The sequence below is a fragment of the Herpailurus yagouaroundi genome, unplaced genomic scaffold (assembly GCF_014898765.1).
Source record: "Herpailurus yagouaroundi ecotype Mexico unplaced genomic scaffold, PumYag 189, whole genome shotgun sequence".
Classification (NCBI taxonomy): Eukaryota; Metazoa; Chordata; class Mammalia; order Carnivora; family Felidae; genus Herpailurus; species Herpailurus yagouaroundi.
The window spans coordinates 5211992-5235013 of NW_024412420.1; the positions used below are offsets into that span (position 1 = coordinate 5211992).

General features: G+C 48.6%; 1 long non-coding RNA gene across 1 annotated transcript; it reads right to left on the reverse strand.

The window, feature by feature from the left end:
- Window positions 1-917: 917 nt before the first annotated feature.
- On the reverse strand, window positions 918-7466 carry LOC121044751 (uncharacterized). Its single transcript, XR_005797456.1, has 3 exons — window positions 7317-7466; window positions 5820-5947; window positions 918-1268 (listed from the first exon to the last, which is right to left on the reverse strand). It is a non-coding gene; the product is annotated as an uncharacterized LOC121044751 (long non-coding RNA).
- Window positions 7467-23022: the final 15556 nt, after the last annotated feature.

Below are 23022 nucleotides of genomic sequence, written 5' to 3' on the forward strand. Positions count from 1 at the left end.
GCCAAGTAAGTGGCTGATGTGTTTTGTGCCCTGTCCCCTATCCCAAGCCTTCAGCCCCACGGGATCTACCAGAGGTGGAAATCGATGGAATCAGAGTCCATCTTGGAGAAAGTGGAGGAGTTGGCTCAGTCGGATTTCCTCCTTGGGGAATTTGACCTTGGAAATAGTGAGACAATGAGGCAGCTGGGACAGGAGGTTGAAGCTGTCAGCCTGTGACATACAGAGAAGGTGGCAAAGTGCACAGAGGCCACTGGAAGGCGAAGAGGCACACAGAATGGAAGGAGAGGGCAGGCCAGCTGGGAGCTGGAGAACAGCTTGTGCCGATGGGACTACCCACCCCTGTGAGAGCTGGACAGGGCTCTCTAAGGAGGACAAAGCCACAGTTCTGGCAAGGACTCTGGCTTTGTACTGATGGATGTACTGCTGGATGGTTTCTCCTCCCCAGTCCTGTGAAGCCCATCCTCGCCCCTCAATAAGACCCCTCTGTCCCCACGGACGTCCTTCCAGCACCCACTTCTCCTACACCCACCCCTTGCAATCCTAGTGTTTAAGAGATTTTATGATCTTGCAGCCAACGAAGTTTGCCTGAAACACACACCAGCGTTGTTGTGGAGTCCAGGAAGAGTAAATTAAGTCTTCATTTCGTTATTATTATTATTTTTTTACCTGCTCTGCTCCATGATATTGAGGTGAATTACAACTCCTTCCCACAAACAACGCTCACACACACACACATATATGTTATATATAAAAATACATAAATATAAAAAATATATATGGAATGATATAAATACTTAAGTATATATGAAGTATATATAAAATATTTATAAATATATTAAATAAATAAATAAATAAATAAATAAGGCATGTGCCGGGCACATAATAGGTACTCAATAATTAATATATATGCTTAATAAATTATATCATAATCTTTCATTTTATTTCCACAGCTACCCTAAGAGACAGGTGGTAATTAACCCCACCCGGAGATTTAGGCTCATGGAGTTTAAGTGACTTGGCCAAAGGTCCTGTGGCTCGTAGGAAAGATGCAAAATCAGTTCTGAGCATTTTCAGTGGCTAATGCAAAAATGGAGACATGGTTGACTGCCTGGTGTATCAGCCAGGGTGCCGAGAGAGGTGCCGCTAGAAGTCTCTTGAACCTTGGCGTGGTGTCACTGGCAGTGCGGAATCCTGCCCGTGAGTTTGCGGTGTGAGCGGTGGCCTCTCTCTCTCTGTTGTTCCTTCCTCATTCTCTCTTTCCTTGATTCCTGAGGGCACATTAGAGAAAAACAAATACCCAAACTTATGGGCCACCTTGTGTTTTCTGTTTTAAAGAAAATAGCTCTCAGGGGAGCGTGGGTGGCTCAGTTGGTTGGGCCTCTCTGCGTGGGGCTCTGGGCTGACAGTTCAGAGCCTGGAGCCTGCTTCAGATTCTGTGTCTCCTTCTCTCTCTGCCCCTCCCCTGCTCATGCTCTCTCTCTCTCTCTCTCTCTCTGTAAGATAAAAAAAACATTAAAAAATAGCCCTATTATAGTCCATGAGAGGATAAACAGTGAATTCTCAGGACTTAGATCACCTACTTAAAAGGAAGATGCTAATAAGTGAAAAAATACTGATTTTAGCAATGGAATGATCACTCTTGGCATTTTTGAGAAGCAGCACTCACCGATGATGGCCTTTTGCTATTCATCCTGAAATTCCATCGTGGGCCAATGAAATTCAAGTGCATGGGCAACGTGGGCCTGCCGGTGGGTTGCTCATCATGGCTCTCCATACCTCGGGTGGAATTCACTTAGTGACTGGGCGCTGAGTCCCGGGAGCACCCACCCAAGCCAGCTGTTTGGAAAGTGAGAAATACGCCTCTCTACCGACCATCGGCGGCCTCATTCCCTTTTCCAACTAAATGAGCAGATTCTGACTTTTCAGTGCACCTGACCTCCCAGCGCATGACCACCAGTGCTTTGGAGACCACTGTGGACAGATGCCAGGGGCCCGGGCTCTAGCCTGGTGGCTGCTCTGCTCCTCCAACCTGTGCTTGGCGTCTGAGCCCCAGCTCTGGACTCCAGTCTCTGTCTCCTCTGGCCCTTCTCCTCCTGCTGGCAGCCTGTTCCTCCCTTCTGGCTCCCTGATTGGCGCCTGGCCTGGAGCACTGCCTTGATCTTACCGTCACTTGTGGCTTCTGATAAGACATGTTCTTCCGCCAGATACAGGCCCAGCCAGGGTGTCACTGGAGCAGGGATTTGGGACCTGGGCTGCAGAGTCCAGGAGTGTCAGATTCTAATGCCAATCTACCCCTGGTTAGCTCTGTGACCTTAGGAAGCCACACCACCTTTCTGAGCCTCAGTTTCCTTATCTATAAAACTCAGGTGATGAGCTCTGCCCCTGGGAGTGTCAAGAAGGTTAAACAAGGGAGCGTTAGTTAGCACAAGGCTGGCTTAGGAAGCACAGCACTTGATGAGTGGTTGGTCTGTTTGACGATGGGAGGTTTCGATTGCATCTGCATATGGGTTGCTAGGAGTAATACAGGAAAACCAGGTCTCTCCAGCACCATACATTCTCAGTGCTTGTTTTCAAAGGTCCTGCCTTAGAATAATCATTCTGAGGCATTACAACACTTCCGATTTGCAGACGAGGAAACTGAGGCATAGAAGGAGAAATGAGGACATTCCCCACCCACCACCCCCCCCTCCTAGCCAGCCAGTGGGGAAGCCTGGATTCGAATCCAGGTCTCCTGACTCCCGATTCCGGAAAGCAGCACGGGCGGCGGCTTTGATCTCCGAAGCTGCTGTCCAACAATGTGCCCGGGGAAGGGAAGCGGGAGGAGAGGCTCTGCTCCCCGGCGGCCCCTCCTCCCTGAGTGCAGGCTGGCTGCCGGCAGGAGGAATTCAAGCTGCCGGCTTGTGCTCATGCTTGAGGAATGTCTTGAGAAGTCGTGCCTAAGCCCTCTGTATCTGACTCATCATCTCCCCGTCTCCAGGAGTGTCAGAGAAGAGCTCCCTTAATCCCTCCTGTCCTCGGTCCCAGGCTTTCATTTGTCAAACTAAAAATATTCCCTCCGGGAACCTCCTCTTGCCAGGGGCTGAAGGAGGTATAAGGGGAATGGCGTTTTAATGTCACTTCCTGACAGCGCCTCCTTATTGTTCCTCAGCCAGGGAAACAGAGACGGGGCAGCAGGAGCCAGGGGCCTCCGTCATTCTTGGGCCAGGGCCAGCGCCTTCACCTTTCTCCTGTAGGCTGGCTTCTTTTTTGCCTCGCTCAGGGCTCCAGACAACAGCGTTATCAGCCTGACCCTCAGCCCAGTGCCTCTGGGCTGCACGGTGATTCCACCGGGTGAGGACTCTGGAGCAACAAGTTCATTTCCTCCACAGCCCAAGGGGAGGGTGGGCTGGCAGGGTCGGTACTTGTCTGCATGGCTAGTCTACCTGTAGGTGAAGCTTGAAGGTAAAGGGGGGAAAAAAATGGCCCTGGCGCCCTAGGTAAAAAGGACACAACTGGAAGTCCCCAAGTGAGACAGTGACAATGGTGGGAAGTCATCAAGATTTGTCTCCTTTCTCTCTTTCCTTTCTGCATTCTGTCCCTCCCGACAGCCCCTTGGTCCTCAGGGCTGTTCCTGAGACCAGGACCTTGATTTGGCTCTAAACCTTGGCTCATCATCATGGAGGCACTGCCACTTGGGCCCCACCGGGGTGCCAACAGAGCACAGTGAACCCTAAGAAGCATGGACTTGGGTCCGAGCTTGGGTTTAAACTCTGGCTCCGCCCACCATCTAACTTTGTGAGCTTGAGTCAGGTACCTTATCTCTGAGCCTCAGTTTCCTCATCTGTACTAGGGAATAATCATGTCCATTGTACTGGACTATTGTGAAGGTTAATAAGATAGTGTATGTAATCTGACCTTGTAAGTAGAGAAAGCTTTCTCTCTCTCTCTCTCTCTCTCTCTCTCTCTCTCTCTCTCTCCCTCCCTCATTATCATGTGAGAAAACAATGAGAAGGCAGCCTCTGCAAACCAGGAAGAGAGTCCTCACCAGAAATAACCCTGTGGACACCTTGGTCTTGGACCAAGGTGGAAATACTATGGTGTCCAAGAACAGTGAAGCAGTCTGAGCTGACGAAAAAGCTGTGAGGGGGGACCATCTGGGAGGGGCCACGGAGGCAGATCCCACGGTCCACGTGAGCCCTTGATCAGGTGTACTGAGCTAAAGAGCAGTGATGGGGTTCCTGCTGGCAGAGAGAGAAGGCACGCCCATCCAGACCTTGCAGTTAGGAACCAACTGGAACACTGCCATTAGAAGAAACAACTCCACTTCCTACCATGAATGGTGGTTAACCCAGGCTCTGGAGTCAGACAAGTTGACTTTGAACCTGAACTCTGCTGCGTGCCAGCTCTGTGACTGTAGAAAAGTTAACTGGCCTCTCTAGTCTCATTCCCTTGCCTGTCAAATGAGTCATTGCTGCCACCTCCCAGCTGTGTAAGCGCCACCATGTATCCATGGTGCACAGTCCAGCGCTTCACATGTAGGAGGCACTTGATGCCTGTTGGCTGCTGCTAGTAATCATGTCATATATAATTACTAATAATTTTTCTCCTAGGATTTGCGTCACCTGCTTGAGCCAAAAAGAAGGCCCTGCTTCTATTGTTATTTGAATCGAAACTGACTGTAGCCCCTGCGTCTCCATTGGAGGGATGGCCTTCTCTCTTTCCTGTGTCTACCTTCCCACAATAAGCTGTGATTCCCGAAATGCTTACTTGCATCAGCCCCAGCCCCACTGGGGATCTCTGGGGTGCAGGTGCACCTCCCGGAGGTGGCGAAGGCCCGGGCCCCCCTAAATCCACCTGTGCCAAATGAGGGGCTGGAGAAACTTGTCTTCCCTTGTCAGGGTCAGCTCTCACTCTCGCTGTGGTCACGACCCTGCTGTCCCATTGGAGAACTCCTTCTTGGTCGGCCCTCCATGTCTTTTCTGTTTAGATGACCTCATCGTACCATCTCAGTGCTTCAGAGGTTTGCATAACTTTGAGTCCAAAAAGCCCCACCAATCTCCATCTGGATCTGCTTGTCCCCTGCGTAGATCTGCCCATCCCTTCACCAGAAGACTTGAGTCGCACAAAGGATATTGGGCGGGTGGCCTGGGACAAGCCTCCAAAACTCCCACCTCTGTGACAATGAAGTGCTTGCTTGCTTTACATATCTTTACGCCAGTGGGACTGTGCAAGCCGTCCTTTTTACAACAAGGAGATCTGCTCCAAAGACAATGATAATTTCAGTGTATAAAGTCAGTGTATCATCGAGAAAGAAAAAATGCTTCCAATCACTTATGACACACCATCCTCTGAAAGACACATCGTGATTTCATGCAGATGTAACAGAGATGTTAAAAATGTGGAATCACATGCATTTCAGAATCAGTCACAGTATTAAAATATTAGCTAATATTTCTTGAGGAATTTACCATGTGCTTGGTGCTTGATCTAAGAGTTTTAAATGAATTGATTTAAATACTCAAAATGGCCCTATGAAGTAGAGGCTATCTTAATAATCCCACTTTACAGATGAGAAAAGTGAGGCATACGTTGGTTATGTAGCTTAATGGCACACAGTTAGGGAGTAGCCAGATTCAAGCTTAGGCAGAGGAATGTCCCTCTTACCAGACGTAAAGGGACAGCAACTTTAACATAGGAACTTTGTTTCTCTGTCTCTCTCTTCCTCTCTCTCTCTCTCTCTCTCACACACACACACACACACACACACACACACACACACACAGACACCGGATTTGAAAGTCTTTACTGGTTCCTTTAGTGCCATGAGAATACCAATTTACGTTGAAGATCCAGAAATTGGGATTGGGATGATCCAGAAAGCCCTCTTCAGAAGGGAGTTTTGGTGTTCGAGCCCCTGGGGAGGAGAGGTAGTCATCCACCATGCACACAGGCTGCCCAGGAGATCTTACTTGAAAACTTTTTTTAATGTTTATTTTTGAGAGCAAGAGAGACAGAGCATGAGTGGGGGAGGGGCAGAGAGGGGGAGAAACACAGAATCCGAAGCAGGCTCCAGGCTCTGAGCTGAGCACAGAGCTCGACGTGGGGCTCGAACTCACAGACCGTGAGATCATGACCTGAGCTGAAGTCTGATGCTCAACCAACTGAGCCACCCAGATGCCCTGGAGATCTTATTTAAAAAAGAGCTCTTCTTCCTGGCTCTTTCCAGTGGCCGTTCCTGAGACTGGGATCCACCTCCCTTCCACAGCCTGGCTTTCTCACGATGATATTAGTAACATGGCCTCTCAGACCATTTTGGAATGGCCTGAGCTGCTAGCAACAGGAAACCCAATTAAAAAAAAAAAAACGCAACTTCACGGGGCGCCTGGATGATTCAGTCCGTTAGGCGTCTCACTTGGGCTCAGGTCATGACCCCATGGTTGGTGGGCTGGGGCCGGCATCGGCCTCCACGCTGGCGGTGTGGAGACTGCTTGGGATTCTCTCTCTTTCCCTCTCTCTCTGCCCCTCCCACACTGCTTTCTCTCTTTCTCCCAAAATAAGCTAACTAACTAAACAAGTAAATAAATAAAACCAACAAAACCAAAAAACAACAGAAAACCCCAACTTCACCAAATAGGGTTTTTTGGTATTTTTCAGTCTCGCCCAGTGAGCGTCCAGAGGTCAGTGGCCCAGCTCAGGGTGGGGGTGGGGGTGGGGGTGGGGGTGGGGGTGGGGGGGTGGCTCATGATGGCAACTGCTGGCCTCTTCTCTCTGCCATCTTCGCATCTGGACGTGTTGCCTTATGGTTTTCAAAGTGTCTACACCGCCTCCAGGCACATTTATTCACGTGCTGGTAAGAAGGGGGAGGGGGCTCTGTGTTTTTTCTTTGGGAAAGCAAGTCCTCCCCAGGAGAGCTCTTGCAGCTACTAAGCCAGAATTGGGTCACATGTCTGTACCCTCAGGCCCTTCTGTGGCCCAGGGGAATGAGCTGACCCTGGCTGGTTTCCACCTGTAATGATGCATCCCCTGGGACTGGGGAAGGTCTTCCCCTCCCCAAGATCAAGGGAACCCTGGCAACTTCCTGAACAAGAACAAAAGTGGGAAGTAAGCGTGGCTGTTGGGTAAGCCGCTGGCAGTGTCTGTGCCTGTCTCCTTGCCCCTTATTCTTCTTCCCTAACAGTCTCTGCCTCACCCCACCCCCTTCTCCACTTGCTTAGGCCGGGGGGAGAGAGGGTGGGGGGAAGAAGCTGCAGTCCTATCGCCCCGGAGCCCTGGAATGCGAGGACTGGCGAAGGGAGGGGCCCCCTCTCTGGGCTCCCGGGGCGCATCCTGGAGCTTACCACGTGCCTGACGCATTGTAGGCGCTCAGTAAATGCCGGAGTGAATGGATGAATGAATCCTGGCCACGAGCCCATGTGCCTTGGCCACTCTCTCAGGAATCAACATGGGAAGATCGGGCCTCCTGCCGCCGCTGGCCCCTGCAGGCGGGGCGTGCGTGAGCGCGCGAGTGTGTGCGTGCGTGCACACTTACAGCTCCTCCCTGCCTCAGATTGAATTACTTAGAAACAGGCCTGCGCCAACCTGGCAGAGGCTGCGTTTAACACGACGGTTCCCACAGTTTCCCAAATTCTTTGGATTCGGCAAAATCCAAAAATAAAACAAAGCCCCCACCCCGCCCCCACCATCTCCTGCTCAGTATGTCTCTGGAGCCCCGTGCTCTGCTCCAGCAATGGGTTCCGGGCGTTTGGGATGGATCTCCAGAGCCCGCTAATCTGCCTTTCCTCCCAGCACGTGCTCCAGCCCCGGGACACGGCCTTCCTCCTGGCCTCTCCCTGGAGCTCAGTGTGCAGGCCTGGGTGTCAGAACTCCCTGGGGGCTCAGGCCTCTGTTCTGCATGGGCGCGCTCCCATTCTGTGTTCTGGGTGTCTCCCTCCAGGACATCTGTTGCTGTAACTCTTTTGACAAAGGAGTTGAGAGCATTTTCCCTCTTCAAGAATCCAGTTGACCCCAAGATGGATGCTACTAAAACGTCCCCAGCCTCTGGACTCTTAGGAAGCAGTGTGTGGTTGGCTGACTTCATGTAACTTGATTCTTAGACACCAGGATGTACAAGCTATTATCACTATTTTTTCACACGTGTCTAGGATTTCATGCAAATAAATTAGTGAGTTCCTATCTGTCAAATTAGGGGGTTAGAGTAGACTCTTTCTGAGGCTTCTTCTAATGTTGACTAGGCAGAATAGCAAATGTATTGTTTTTAGTATAACTGATGGAACTGAGGCCCAGAGAGGTTAAGGAAAAGGCTCGAGATCACACAGCAAGTGAGTAGCAGAACTAAAGCCTGAACTGAATCACCACTGGGTGAGTTTCCCATGACACGATCCTGCCTTTCATGTCAGTTTCTCCATGAATGCCCAGTGGATCTAGGCACAGAACTGTCTCTCTGCAGGAAGCTTCCACCCCTCTCCCAGCCCCTAAAATGTTAGCCAGGCAGGGTATGGTCTCCAGCCAATGTTGCGGTGACAGATGTCATGTGGATGATCCCTGATGACAAACAGCATCTGGAACTTGGAGCCTGGCATAGGCAATGGCTTGGAACTCCCTCCTCATCTCCCCACCTTCCCAGCCCATGCCTCCTCTGTGTTAATTAAAGCGATGCCTTTCTCAATGCCTGGGGCTCTCAAATGTGTGAGCAAACACCAAGGAGAGTGAAGACTCTACTGCTAAGGAAGGAAAGGGCCAAAGGCTGGGAATTGAGAGAACAGGGTTCAAGGCCTGGTATGGCCACTTGCTAGAAGGGTGGCGGGGCGGGGGTTGGGGGTGGCGGTGGTTCTCACATCTCTTAATCTTTCTTAAGAACAATCTGGGGGGGGGGTGTTATTGGACTAAATGGCTTTCAGGATCCCTTCTCTCCCTAATTTGCTACAGTCTGTATTTGTGATGGCATTTGATGTAGAAATGGCACAGATGCTCCTGGAATCGGGAGCAGAACATTTTATATGCTGCTTGTTTCATGTAGTTTGGAAACTTGGAAACACAGAGCTGAGTCCATGAGGTGCAATCTGGGTGTAAGAACTACAGCAGCGGCGTTGGAGTGGCCGCTAGGAGAACTAGCAGTTAGAGCACTTGCAACGCGTCCAGCAACGTGCAACAGACTCGCCAGAACAGCGCGCTTAACTGCTGCGGGTGTTGCCGCCACTTTCCCCGCTGATAGCCAATGTGTCTCTTCAGGCTGTTCACCATGTAATTGCCGAGAACTTTTCAAAGTGTGGTCTGAGACCAATTGCCTCAGAGTCTACTGGAGCTCTTATTAAAACAGGTTTGATTTCTCCTTCCTTCCTCCCTCCCTCTTTTCTTTCCTTCCTTCCTCCCTCCCTCCCTTCCTCTTTCTTTCTTTCTTCTTTCTCTCTTCTTTCTTTCTTTCTTTCTTTCTTTCTTCTTCCTTTCAAAAGAGAGAAAGCGAGCAAGCATGAGCAGGGGAAGGGCAGAGGGAGAGAGAGAGAGATCCCTAAGCAGGCTTCACATCCAGCGACGAACCCGAAGCGGGGCTACATCTCGTGATCATGGGCTCATGACCTGAGCTGCAATCAAGAGTCAGACACTCGACCGACTGAGCCACCCAGGTGCCCCAAAACCGCAGATTTCTAAACCTCTCTCCTCCTGACCTCCTGAAGCTGATTCTCTGGGGAGCGTCATGTGGTAACATATAATATCAAATTCTCCAGGGAATCTTATGCCCATTAAAGTTGGAGAAGCACTCAACTAGGGAACGAATAGGTCTTTCATCAAATGGACTTTTTTCCATGAACATAGGAGATTCAAGATGTGGTGAAAGGGTCCAGCAGGGAGCTAAATATTATTATTATTATTATTACCTTCCTGAGATACCTATGAAATAGAAATACTTTGTGGTAGTTTTCTGGATATGGGCTTTATTTGTACTTTAACATGAGGTAAAGCCTGGTGTTTCAGTTTGCCATTGCTAGGTTATGCTGCACCCCCAAATATCGGTGGTTTGAAATAATGAAGATTTATTTCTATCACATACTATGTGTCCAGTGTGGATCCGTAGGGTGAGAGGTAAGGGACTGTCCTTATTACTTATTATCTCACAGTTTCCTTGGGTGAGGAATTCAGGAGTGACGTGGCTGGGTGATTCTGGTTCCGGGGGAATCTGAAGGATTCTCTGAGGGATGGACTGGGGCTGGGGTATCACTTCCGAAATGGCCCATTCACGCGGGTGTTGGCAGGAGGCCATCTATCGTGTGGGCATCTGGACAGGTTTCCTGAGTGTCTGTGACATCTGATCTGGCTTTTCTCAAAGTGAAGGATCTAAAGGGGAATGAGCAAGCAGGTGCCTTTCATGACCTAGTATTCAAAATTGTCTGCCATCCCTTCTACTGCTTTCTTCTGTTCATTAAAGTTGTGTCACTGGGGCGCCTGGGTGGCGCAGTCGGTTAAGCGTCCGGCTTCAGCCAGGTCAGGATCTCGCGGTCCGTTGAGTTCGAGCCCCGCGTCGGGCTCTGGGCTGATGGCTCGGAGCCTGGAGCCTGTTTCCGATTCTGTGTCTCCCTCTCTCTCTGCCCCTCCCCCGTTCATGCTCTGTCTCTCTCTGTCCCCAAAATAAATAAAAAAGTTGAAAAAAAAATTTTTTTAAAGTTGTGTCACTAAGTGTAAGTCCAGCTTACACTCAATGGGAGGGACATGAGTTCCCACCTCTCGAGGGGGAAGAGTATAAAAGAACCTGTGGACATTTGAAAAATGGCACAGTTCACCCTCTGGCCGCAAACTATTTATATTCTTCCCACATGCAAAATATACTCACTCCTTCCCGAGGCCCCTGAGGTATATCATTTAGAGCATCAGTTTGAATTCCAGAATTGTGTCATCTAAACTTGGAGCTGATGAGGATCCTTGGGTGTAATTCCTTAAATTCAGCTCCTTAAGTGTAATTCCTCTCAAATATAAAGACCCGTGAATACACACACTCAGCATATAATGATGGGACAAGCAACGGATAGCCACTCTAGACACTTCTGTCCCAAACTGGGGGGCAGTGGGAGGCACAAAGGACTCACCGGTCCATGGAAAGTCTGCAGTACCGCTGGACAAATGTTGGAAGTTCTTTGACTAAGACTCGGTCTTCCTTCTGACTGGGAATACTTCTCCATGGCTCTTTGCCCTTCCCTCTGGGGTCTTGGCTCTTCCTCTGAGTCATCCTTCCTTTTCCATGAAAGGTAGTCTTGTTTGCAGCTGTGTAGTTTTCTCGGCCTGTTTCCCGCCAGAAGCTGGGGTGGGGGGTGGGGGGTGGGTGCGGGGAGAGGCTCGCAGGTCATTTTCACTTTGCAGTGTTTCTATCCCTTTCAGTCCAAGCTGGCTGTACTTTTACAAATATAATGTTTAAAAACACTCCTGTGAACTCCTGTGAACAATATTGAACATTTTTGAAACTCCTGTGAACAATATTGGGCTCACTCCCTTAGACAAAGGCCGTACCCAGAAATTTCTTTGAGATAAGCCCGTGTGTTTCTGCCGAAACGGCCAAGGCAACATCCTTAAGTTTATTGGAAGCTCTTTTGTTTAATTCAGAGTATCTGCGAGGCACACGCTTGGGCTTCTTAGGGGGATTTCTGCTGGATGGAACAGCCCTCTGGCTACCACCTTAGAGCATTCTGAGGTCTTTACAGCGGACTTTATTGCCACTCCCTTGGCTTCTTCTTCATGTTTTCCTTGCAGTTCCCTGGAGTTGATCGTTGTAGGGAAGACATTTCTTTTCTTTCTTTTTAAAAAATTTTTAGGGGCGCCTGGGTGGCGCAGTCGGTTAAGCGTCCGACTTCAGCCAGGTCACGATCTCGCGGTCTGTGGGTTCGAGCCCCGCGTCAGGCTCTGGGCTGATGGCTCGGAGCCTGGAGCCTGTTTCCGATTCTGTGTCTCCCTCTCTCTCTGCCCCTCCCCCGTTCATGCTCTGTCTCTCTCTGTCCCAAAAATAAATAAAAGTTGAAAAAAAATTAAAAAAAAAATAAAAAAAATTTTTATTTATTTTTGAAAAAGAGAGAGACAGAGCATGAGCAGGGGAGGGGCAGAGAGAGAAAGAGGAGACACAGGATCCGAAGCAGGCTCCAGGCTCCGAGCTGTCAGCACAGAGCCCGACTCAGGGCTCTGACTCATGAACCTCGAGATCATGAGGTGAGCCGAAGGCGGACACTTAACCGATTGAATCACCCAGGCACCCCTAGACATTTCTTAATTTTAGCATTGTTTGCCATCTGAGGGGCTGAGGCATTTCTGGACTATCAAGCCTTGCCTCTTTCAATGCTTAGTGGCTTTTCCTTGAGCCTATTTGGCTGCTCCCACATTTTATTATAAGCAACAAGAAGAAACCAGGGGGCACCTTAACACATGGCTTAGAAATCTCCTCAGCTAGGTCCAGTCCATTAGGTACGTTTTCTTTTCACATAACCGCAGGTGACAGGATTGCTAAACTTTCTATGTCTGTATCATGAGGATCCCCCTGCTCCTCTACCTTCCAGTACGACTTTCTTCACACTCCTGTGTGCCCTTGCCTGCAGCCTCCTCAAAGGGCATGCTCCTGTGTGCCCTTGCCTGATGCCTCCTCCTCAGGCATCTGCAAACAGTTTTGTCAAAGTTCTTCAAGCTTTCACTAAAACTCACCTCAGAATCCTCCCAACCTTCTGCTTACTGCTTGATTCTAAAGCCTCTCCTGCATTTTTATTATGGCAATGTCTCACTTCTGGTACTAAAATCTGTATTAGTTATCTTTGGCTGCATAAAGAATTACCCCAAAACCTCACCGTTTAAAACAACATTTTTATCTCACCAGTTACTAAGGGCCAGGGATCTGGAAATGGTTTGGCTTGATGGGTCTGGCCCAGGGCCCCTTGAGAGATGTCTGGGGGTCTCCCCGGGCTAGAGGAACCACTTCCAAGATGGCTCATTCACATAGAGGTTGGTTGGAGGCATCAGTTCCTCACCACATGGACTTCTCTACAGATTTTCTAAAATGTCCTCATAACATGGCAGCTGGCTTCCCCTGGATTCGGGGATTCAGAGAGAGAGAGAGCAGAGAGGAAACGGCAGTGCCTTAGAAGGGGCATGCCATACTTCTGCCATATTCTGTTAGTCGCACAGACCAACTCTGATACCGTGTGGGAAGGGACTACTCGAAAGTGTGAATACCAGGAAGTGAGGATCGTTGGGAGCCATCTTGAAGCTGGCTACCATATTACCTCCGTTGAATCATCTCTCTGGGCATGCAAAATACTGCTATGTTTTGCACTATGAGAAGGGGAGGGACATCAATTTTTGTTAGGCTTTGTGACAGAAGCCCCAATTTTGTACACAATTTCCAGCAATATTAGTTTTTTTAAAAATTTTTACTCAAATAATCTGTCATTTCCTGAGATCTACACATGAGACTATGAGGGAGGCTGGCCTGGGGACACATCCAAGAGGCAGATGCTATGCTAGTCAGAACTACCCTTCCTCTGAACATGAGGATTTGTTTAGGCTCTGCTCCTCTGCCCAACTCTCTGTTCTCTTAGGGCGAGTTATTTCTTAGGAGTCCCCCTCAGCTTCTCATGTAAATAAGTAAACTCTTGGTGGGACTCCAGAACATCTTGGAGATGTTTCTGAGTCCCTAGCTAACACATATAGCCTAGGCTTAGACTGGACTTTACTAAAAAAGTCAAGAATCAGGATAGTGTTAAGGTGACCTAGGAATGAAAGAGAAACAGAAACTGCCCTGGAAACGTTCTACACAGATCCATGATGGGTCTCTGAAAGGGGCTCTGGTACCTGTGGGTACAGAAGCCACGGTGTCCAGAATTAGCCAATCAGAATCAACTCGAAGGGCATCTGGGTGTTTCAGTTGGTTAAGTGTCCAACTCTTGGTTTCAGCTCTCGGTTCGTGAGTTTGAGCCCTGCCTGGGGCTCTGCGCTGATAAGCAGTTTGTGATTGAAAGTAGGACCCCCTATAGCATGAGTCAAGGAGAAAAAAGAAAGAATGAGCTAAAACTTCTGTAGTAAAGAACAAAAATTGGTGGCAAGTGGGAGAGAGTCGGGAAGAGAGTGGAAGGTAAAGAGAAGACGAGGTAAAGCATCATGGCGGGTTGAAGGAGGGAATGCTCCATGTTCATTTGGAGTTGTGTTTCTGCGGCACTCATAAATGCCTTGTGTGAGTGCTGTCTTGTAGAGACCAAAGATAAAAACTTGGCTTTACACTTGGGTCAATGTGACATGGCAAGGGAAAAATGTAGACAAGAAGGCAAGATGATCTATAAACTAAACGCACAAGATATGAGCAAAAGCTCAGAGCCAGCCTTTCAGGCAGAGGTAAGAGTAAGCAGGGGTGCAGACAGGGGAACAGAGATGCTTAGGAGCCTAGGTCCAACGCACAGAGTAGAGAAGCAAAGCAAATTTGACACATAACGGGAAGAGGCGGATAAGATTTCAGAGTGGACACTGCCTGGTGGGATGGCCCTTGTCTGGCTGTGAAAGTGTGCTCCTGGCTTAAAAGAAATAGAAATTCTAATAAAGGCAGGGAGGAGTGGCTGAGTATATGCAAGGAGTGGGAGAACGTATTAACTTGAGTATGGACAGAGTAGAAAAGTTGGGCGATGAAAAAGTAAAAATGATAATGATTTCCATTAGCATTTGTCGTGTGTGTGTTTTTTTTTTCTATTGGTAGGCACCATCAAAGCATTTTGCATGCAATGTCTGCTTTAAGTTTCACTATGATCTTACAAGGAAAAGCTATTATTTTTCCTTATTAGAGATGGAAAAACCAATGATCAGAGAAGTCAAGGAAATTGCCCAAGGCTACCCAGATAGAAAATGGAGGGAGAATCTAGACCTGAGAAGTCTGCAGAGTCCATACTCTTGTGGACGTGTGACCACTTGGATTAACAGAAGATACAGGTGGTTTTTGTTTGTTTTAAGTAGCCTTCACAGTCAATGTGGAGCTTGAACTCATGACCCTGAGATCAAGAGTCACACGCTCTGCCAGCTGAGCCAACCAGGTGCTCCGATACAGGTGTTTTTTTTGTTTTTGTTTTTGTTTTTTTTTTTAATTCTGATTTTCAGGGCACTTGGGTGGCTCAGTCGGTTCAGCGTCCAACTCTTGATTTTGGCTCAGGTCATAATCTCACAGTTCGTGGGATTGAGCCCCACATCAGGCTGTGCACTGACAGCATGGAGCCTATTTGGGATTCTCTCTTTCTCTGTCTTTCTCTGCCCTTCCCTTGCATGCACATGCATGTACACTATCTTCTCTCTAAATAAATAGACTTAAAAAAAAAACCCCAAAATTCTGATTCTGTAGCGCAGACTCAAGGCAAAGAGATCATGAGGGCTGCCTACTTACCAGTCATTGGCTGCGGATGGGGTCTTATTATCCTAAATGTTCAGTGTTTGGCAAAAGCCTTTTCACTTTGCAGAGCAAATAGCATCATCTCTGGAAAGACTAAGGAGATAAGGAAGAAAACTGTCCCTTTGTATTTTATGCACAGGGGGATGAACTTGCTGGTCTTAAGAACATTATGGAAACCTTGGGAGAGAGAGATTGTGTAATCTTGGAGGCTGTGATAGTGAGCGAGGAGGGCATTGGCCACAGTTAAACATGTACCCCGGACATTAGGAGGGTAAAGATATTAGAGTGCTTACACTGGCAATTGATGGAAGAGAATAAATTGACCCTTGTGCCTGGGAAGCTACTGGCTCTAGTAAGGATCTCAAACAAGGCAATTAGGACTACTTTTTCATCCTTGCCTCATCCTTAAGTTCCTTTTTTTTTTTTTTTTTGGCTTCTGTGGCCAGGAGGGAGGCAGCTGTCTATAAATTCAGATTTATATGTTTCTAGTTTAGCTACCCAGATGGAAAAGGGCCTTTTATCTTCCTCAATTTCTCTTTTTTAAGCCAGGGAAGATCGCTTATTGGCCTTGCTGGGCCTCATGCCTGAGTTTGGACTAATAATCACTATCGCGAGGGGGATCACATACTATGACCCCAGCCTGGGTCACTTTTTCACCCAGCAATGGAGGTAGGGCTGCGTATGGTGTGCAAGGAGCAGTTCCACAAAGGAAATAGGGTCCCTGGGATAACAATAGTGATGTCCCTCACAATGCATTTTAATTTTTTTTTAATGTTTCCTTTTTGAGAAAGAGAGAGACAGACAGACAGAACATGAGTGGGGAGGGACAGAGAGAGAGATGGAGACACAGAATCTGAAGCAGGCTCCAGGCTCTGAGTTTTCAGCACAGAGCCCAATGCAGGGCTCAAACTCACAAACCACGAGATCATGACCCAAGCTGAAGTCGGACGCTCAACTGACTGAGCTGCCCAGGCGCCCCCATCACAACACATTTTAAATGCCCATAGGAAAGTCTAGACCAGTAGCCAGTGACACCATTAAGAAAGGAAGATTGTTCCGAGAAAAGCTATTATAACGCTACAGTCAGAACTGATGATGTGGTACCTGGGTGGCTCAGTTGATTAAGTGTCTGACTTTGGCTCAGGTCATGATCTCCCAGTTCTTGAGTTCAAGCCCTGTGTTGGGCTCTGTGCTGACTGCTCAGAGCCTGGAGCCTGCTTCAGAATCTGTGTCTCCCTCTCTCTCTGCCCCTCCTCCACTCATGCTCTGTCTCTGTCTCTCAAAAATAAATAAACATTGAAAAAAATTAAAAAGAAAAAAGAATCCGATGCGGGGCTCGAACTCACAAACCACGAGATCATGACCTGAGCTGAAGTCAGATGCTCAACCGACTGAGCCACCCAGGCACCCCCATCACATGTTAATGGGGAGAAAAGGCAGGGTGGTACGGGGAACTGACCAAAGTCATACTGGAGCCATGCAGGTGGCTTTATGGTGGGCTCTGACTTTAAAAAGGCATATGGCCAGCAGGACCCTGAGGACAAGCGCCAAGGAGTAGAATGTGTCTGTAGGAAGAGTGACAGTGAGACTAAAGCTCAGAATAAGCTCAGATTTAAGGAGGGAGCTCTGTTTGTAAAAGAAAAACTGTGCCAGTGTAGACCCATTGTTTGGGCAAAAGGACATCATGTTATATAAAAAGGAAAAGCATAATGGAAGTTAAAAGTATAATTTTTCTGTCAAGGATGTCAAACCAGAAGGGACAGAACAATGTATAGAGATTTGAAGCCCATGGAGAGACAGTAGTAATCGGTTCAAGTGTCACTTCCTCCCTCTTTGTTGGCAGATGGATGATTTTTTAGAAATGTTTATTTATTTATTTATTTATTTATTTATTTATTTAGAGAGGCCAAAAGGGGGAGAGAGAGAGAGAGAGAGAGAGGCAGAGAGAGAGAAAGAGAGAGAGAATCCTAAGCAGACTATGTGCCACCAGAGGCACCAAAGGGTCTTGAACCCAAGACCTGTGAGATCATGACCTGAGCTGAAACCAAGAGTAGGACGCTTAATCGACTGAGCCACCCAGGCACCCGAGACTTAATTCTGACCAATAAGATGTGAGGACTGCTCTGTAAGGGTTTCTGAAAATGTGACCTTGCTTCTAAGAAGAGATAAATGGAATTAACAGTCCTTCTTTCACTGCTGGCCATTGTTGTGTTTGCATGGGATTGTTGGAGATGCGAAAGCCACTTGTGACCCTGAGGGAATTAAATGGACACCCTGAGGATGGTTAGAGGTTAGAAGGTTAGAGAGGTATCCTTGAAGATGTAATCGAACTACTGAAGCAACCAATCCTGAAGGCCCTCTACCTAGCACTTTTCATTTTATGAGATAATCGAATTGTCCTTATGGATTAAGCCAGTGAAACCTGGGTTTTCTGTTCTTGCAGCCCAAGGAGTCCTGACCGGCTCAGAGCTCAAGAAAGATGAGGAGATTAGATAGGAAGGGGGCAAGGAGCTGATTCAAATGGGTCTGAGTATCTGACCCAGTGACTCACATCCCGAGGTGTGGAAAGAACTTTCCGGTGGGATGGGGAGGGGGTACTGTCAGTAAGTTTTAAGGAATTGTGGAGAATAGAAGGTGGTGCCAGGATCAGGAACTGGGCAGAGGTTGTCTTGATTTTTATAAAGGAGGAAAAAAAGATTGTTTCTGGAAACTCTAGACAAGTGAGTTTGAGGTAGATCCTTGACAACAGGGAAGAGGGGTGGATTGAGAAGCAGATGGTGGGTGAGCATTTAGGAAGGAATGCGGTGGTCAGTTGGGAGCAAAATGACTTCACTGAGAACAAGTTATTCCAAACTAACCTCATTTCCTCTTCTGATAAGGTTACTATGTTTGTGAATCAGGTGTATGCCATAAACATTGCAGGTCTTGATTTCAGCTTAGGGTTAGCAGTTCCTCTCATGGTTTCCTTGTGGCTAAGATGGTGAAATGTGGGTTGGATGGGAGTCGTGGTTTGATGTATTTGCAGCTGGCTCAACAGCTGAATCCAAAGAGTGTTGAGTATTGGATGGATGTCACGGCCCATGTGCTAAATTCAGTCAGGGTGGTAGGGAGAGAAGTCACATGTTGGCCTGAGCTTGTCCTGGAGCTAAAGTCTGCCACTCTGGGTGCAAGAGCCCTGGGAAGGGCATGGGAAGGGCAGGAGAAGGGCTGGCAAAGCCTGGGCCTGTTGCCCAGGGATCCTGGGTGAACTTGAGGGGATCGGGTGGATAGTGGATGGGGCAGAAATGAAAAGAAGCATCATCAGGGAGGCCTAGAGAAGGGACATGCATACAAAGAAGCAAGTTTCAGGAGGGAGGCATGAGAAGGTGGAAGCAGATGAGGAGGCAGAGGGACAGCAAGGCGGTCCCATGGGTGGGCGGGCGTGTGTAGAGCCCTGCTCCGTGCTTCATGTCCTCACTCCTGGAGGGGCCCTGTGCAGCTCATGACAATGGATGTCAACCTCCGGAGAGGTGCCTTGTTAGGTGCCAAGGGCTCTGTCCTTGATCCTGTCTGATTTATCACTAGATGAAAACTCAGGAGGCATACAGATCAAAGGTGTAGACATCACAAATCCGGAAGGGAGTGTTAATACCAGAGGTGACAGAATGAGGACCCAGAGTGATCCTGACAGGTTGGAATGCTGGGTCAAAATCAATAAGACACAATCAAACAGGCCTAAATGTAAAGTCTGGCATTTACGTGCAAAAAACAAATGGCAAAAACATAGAGCGGTGGAGATTGGCTTGGCAGGCGGTCATGGGAAAAATATCTGAGGCTTTTAAATGACCACCAGCTCAGAATAAGCCAGCAGTGTGATGTGATTGCTAACGATCCAGCACAACGTGAGGTACAAGAATGAATAGAACTCTTGGGAAGGAGTGGTCTCATCACATTCTTGGCCAGGAGACGCCTGGGGTATCATGTTCACTCTTGGGTATGAGATTTTGAGAAGGGCATTGACAAATTAGAGTGTACATGTCACTGAGGAAGAATTTGGTCCATTCTCTGAGGTGGGACTAAAACTGAAGAGTGGAAGATATGGGGAAGCCAGTTTACATTCAGATAAAGAAACCTTTCCTGATGATTATAATCAAGAGAAATAATGACCATTGTATAACACAAGTTTCAAAAACATGAGCTCATTTGTGAAGTGAGCTATTGTTTCCATGCCACAGATAAGTTAATTGTTTGAAATGATCAAGAAACTGTATACTGACCTATCTCCAGTGCCTAGAACTTTCCCTGGTAAATATTTGTTGAATGAGTAAGATAATAGAGAGGTTGAGTGCCTTTCCTGAAGACGCACAGATGGATTCCTGATTCTATGACACGCTTTGGAGCAACTCTCGGACGCCCCGGGCTGCCCGGGGAAGTCAAGGTGTTCTGGTCACCAGAGACCGTGTGAACACTGGCTGGCATGCATCAGAAGGCTTTCTGGAATCGGGTGACAGGGGTGGGGGAAGGGCAGAGGACCTCAAAAGCGCTTCCAGTTCAGACGTTTCATGCAGAATATTCCTAACTCAAAGAACTCCAACTTGCTGCTTGAGAACACATGTAGGGCGTGGAATCTGTCTACACACACACCCAACCAGCCCGCGGTCGATGGTATCTTCCCCTGGAACCCTTTGAGTGCTCTCCCTATAGATCCCTATCTTGGGTGCGGCTGTGTATATCCAGTGCTTCTATATCCAGACACCCAGGGTAAGATTTACACATACAAAAGCTCAGGGAATATGGAATTTCTCTTCACAGAACTGCCCGAGGTATGCTTTCAATTTCTGTCCTTGTTGCCGGCCTCCATAAAAAGTGTGGGTCTTCTCTGCCGCTTCCAGTAAGGGAGGCGAGTCCTTTCCCGCAGAATGGGAATTTGCAGAAATTGAGGCCCCGTGATCATCCTAGGGGAATCCAAACATGGGCTCTTTCTGTATCGACCCCCAGAATGGACCCAGGAAGGTGTTTATCTTCTTCATTTCAGTATAAATGTGATATGCCCCGAAGGTCCTCACCCCCTTTTACCGTGACGGGGGCTAGGATTGGGTTGAGGGTGATGAAAAATGGACACTGCCAGGTGACGCTTGTGTTCAGTTCTCTCTCCTCTAAGAGAAGCGCAGACGAGGCCTCTGGGGAATCGAGGGTCCTGGGTGGGCAACCACCTTTGGCTGTGCTGTCTGCCTTCTAGTCTCCTGTGCTGCTAACTGGTGTTCCCCATCTCCACTAGGTGGAGAAAAAGAGCGGTTAGGAAATGTACAAAGCCCCAAATCAAAAACACAGTCCAACGAGTAAAATCCAATTCTAAATGGAACTCGAAAACTTGAGAAGTAATTTAAGGGAACCACATTAAATACTAGAATGTTTAATGGGGCCCATGTGTCCTGAGCAGAGAAAGAGAGTCCGAGAAATGGAACAGAGGAAATCAGGGAGACAATATGTCTGTGCGACTTGTTCTAATTAGGGGCACAGCGCTGCTCAGGATCATTCATTATAATTTGGTTAAATCTTCAGCACGGCCAAGGCACCTCTGCCGAGTGGTGTAAAACAAAGAGCTCCGTCGTGAAAGGGGTGAGCCTCTCTCCGCTGGAGGTTAACGCCAGCCACTCGGGAGGGCCCGAGCTGTACATCACCCTCCTGCCAGCTCTTCTTTATGACTCCAGCGCTGGGTTCCAGCTAGCAGATGTCTGCAAATTTCGGAGAGGAGAGGGAGGGGAGCAGGGGGAGGGAGGGGGGCCCCCGGCGTTCATTGTCTCCAACTTGTCTGTCGCTTAATTCAGTATCTCTGTCTGCCGCTGGAGCGGGATGGGAAGAGTTCAAAGGAGGAAATCAAAACAATCCATAGATCAGAGCTTGGGAGTGATATGTGTGGCACCCAGAATTCACCGGCACTCCTCCGGCTCCGCTTTGAAATGAGGATGCCGGGGGTGATTTAGTCGGCTGCGCTGGGGTTCACGCCAGCAGCACGTGGACCGCTTCCTGGGGGGTTCTTTCTAAAAAAGGAGAAGGTGGCCAGAGGCTTGAAGGGGTGCGGGCGGGGTGGGTGGGGTCGGGTTCAGGTTTGTCCCGGCCAGAGGAGTTCTTTTTAGTTTTATGTGGGGGTGATAAGACGGACCTGCGAGGAGACCCCCACCCCCAGGCACACATGCTTTCAGTTTGGGACACTGCAGTTCAGTTCATTTGGCATGGGTGCCCCACCTAGGCCTCCTGCCAAGCCCTCAAACTTGGGAAGGTGCCATTTCTTTGCTTTATGCTCTTTCCTTGTACCCCATCGCCTAGCCTACCAGCTGCCTTGCTGTGGCATGGACAGGGCCTCTGTGAGCCAATAGGGCATCTTTAAGAGCAAGGTGCCTCCTGCGGATAAGGGAAGAGCATGGCCGGGTGGGTGCTCCTTTCTTCTGACCCCACATAGCTTTGAGCTCCGCACTCAGCTTGTCAATTAAAAACGCAGGTTGGTCCCCCACACCCCCGCTTGACCCTCCCACCGGCTGTCTGCAAAAAACACCAACTGCACATCCTTAGACACCAGTATAGGCATGGACTGACTGCCAGCCCCATGCATTGTCCCAGCCACGCTGGTGGGGTTGACCCCAAATTAATTCTACAAACAAACATTCCTGGGTGTTAGGTCCTACGCTGGGCATTCGTTGGGTTGGTTTTATTCTGGTGAGGAAGAACTACATTCTCTGGTTTCTTTTCCACCCTTAGGTGGTCTGCCTGCAATTGGATGCTACTGACCAGGGTGGAGACCAAGGGGTGGGGACCAAAGGGGAGAGTGGACGAATGGAGGCGATCTGCCCCATGACTAGTAAAACACAAAGGCACAATAGCTCCTCGAGGTAGAATAAATGCTTCACTCCATGTTTCCAGTTGGGCTAGATGCCCCTGCTGCGTGCTGTATATTTGTCCGTTCGCTTGTGCGACGCCCCCACTAGACCGTAAGGTCTGCAAGGGCAGGGGCTGTGTGGCTCCTGTTCATGTTAAAGCCTGGTACCCTACATGGTGCCAGATTCAGTAAATCCGTGCCTCTTCACATGCAAAGGAAGGCACATTCTACTGCCTTGGCTCTGGTTGCTGTATAATCGTAATTTAATTTATAGACCATTTATTGAGCATCTGTTATGCTGGCACTGTGCTATGTGCTTGGGTTATAGAGATTATTAAAATCACCGCCTAACCCTAGAGAATTCACACTCAAGGGTACAGTGGGATGAGAGCTGTAGGCAGACCAGGCAAGGACGCTGCTACGTTGCAATGTGTTTAAGTCCAAGAATGCGTATGCACGAGCTATAGTGAGGTCCCAAACAAGGGACTGATCCAGTTTTAGAGCCCTAGGGCAGCACCCCTGAAAAGCCTATGGATCTGTCTGATGCAGTGTTCAGGTGTGGGGAGGCATCCTGCCTGGAAAATTGGGCTGAGTCTTGCATATGCGACAATTAGACCAACGCTGAAAACCCAAATGCCCTGATAACATAGGAATGGTCTGCTTTCTCTGAAGACTCCCAAGGGCTCTTTGTTAAGAGCCCAAAGTCACTCCAGTTCTTGAAAGCAATACCAGGACATAAACCACTGGGTGCTGGATTAGCTCGAAAGCCTGATGCACGGATATCTTTGGGGAAGAACAGGCCGAG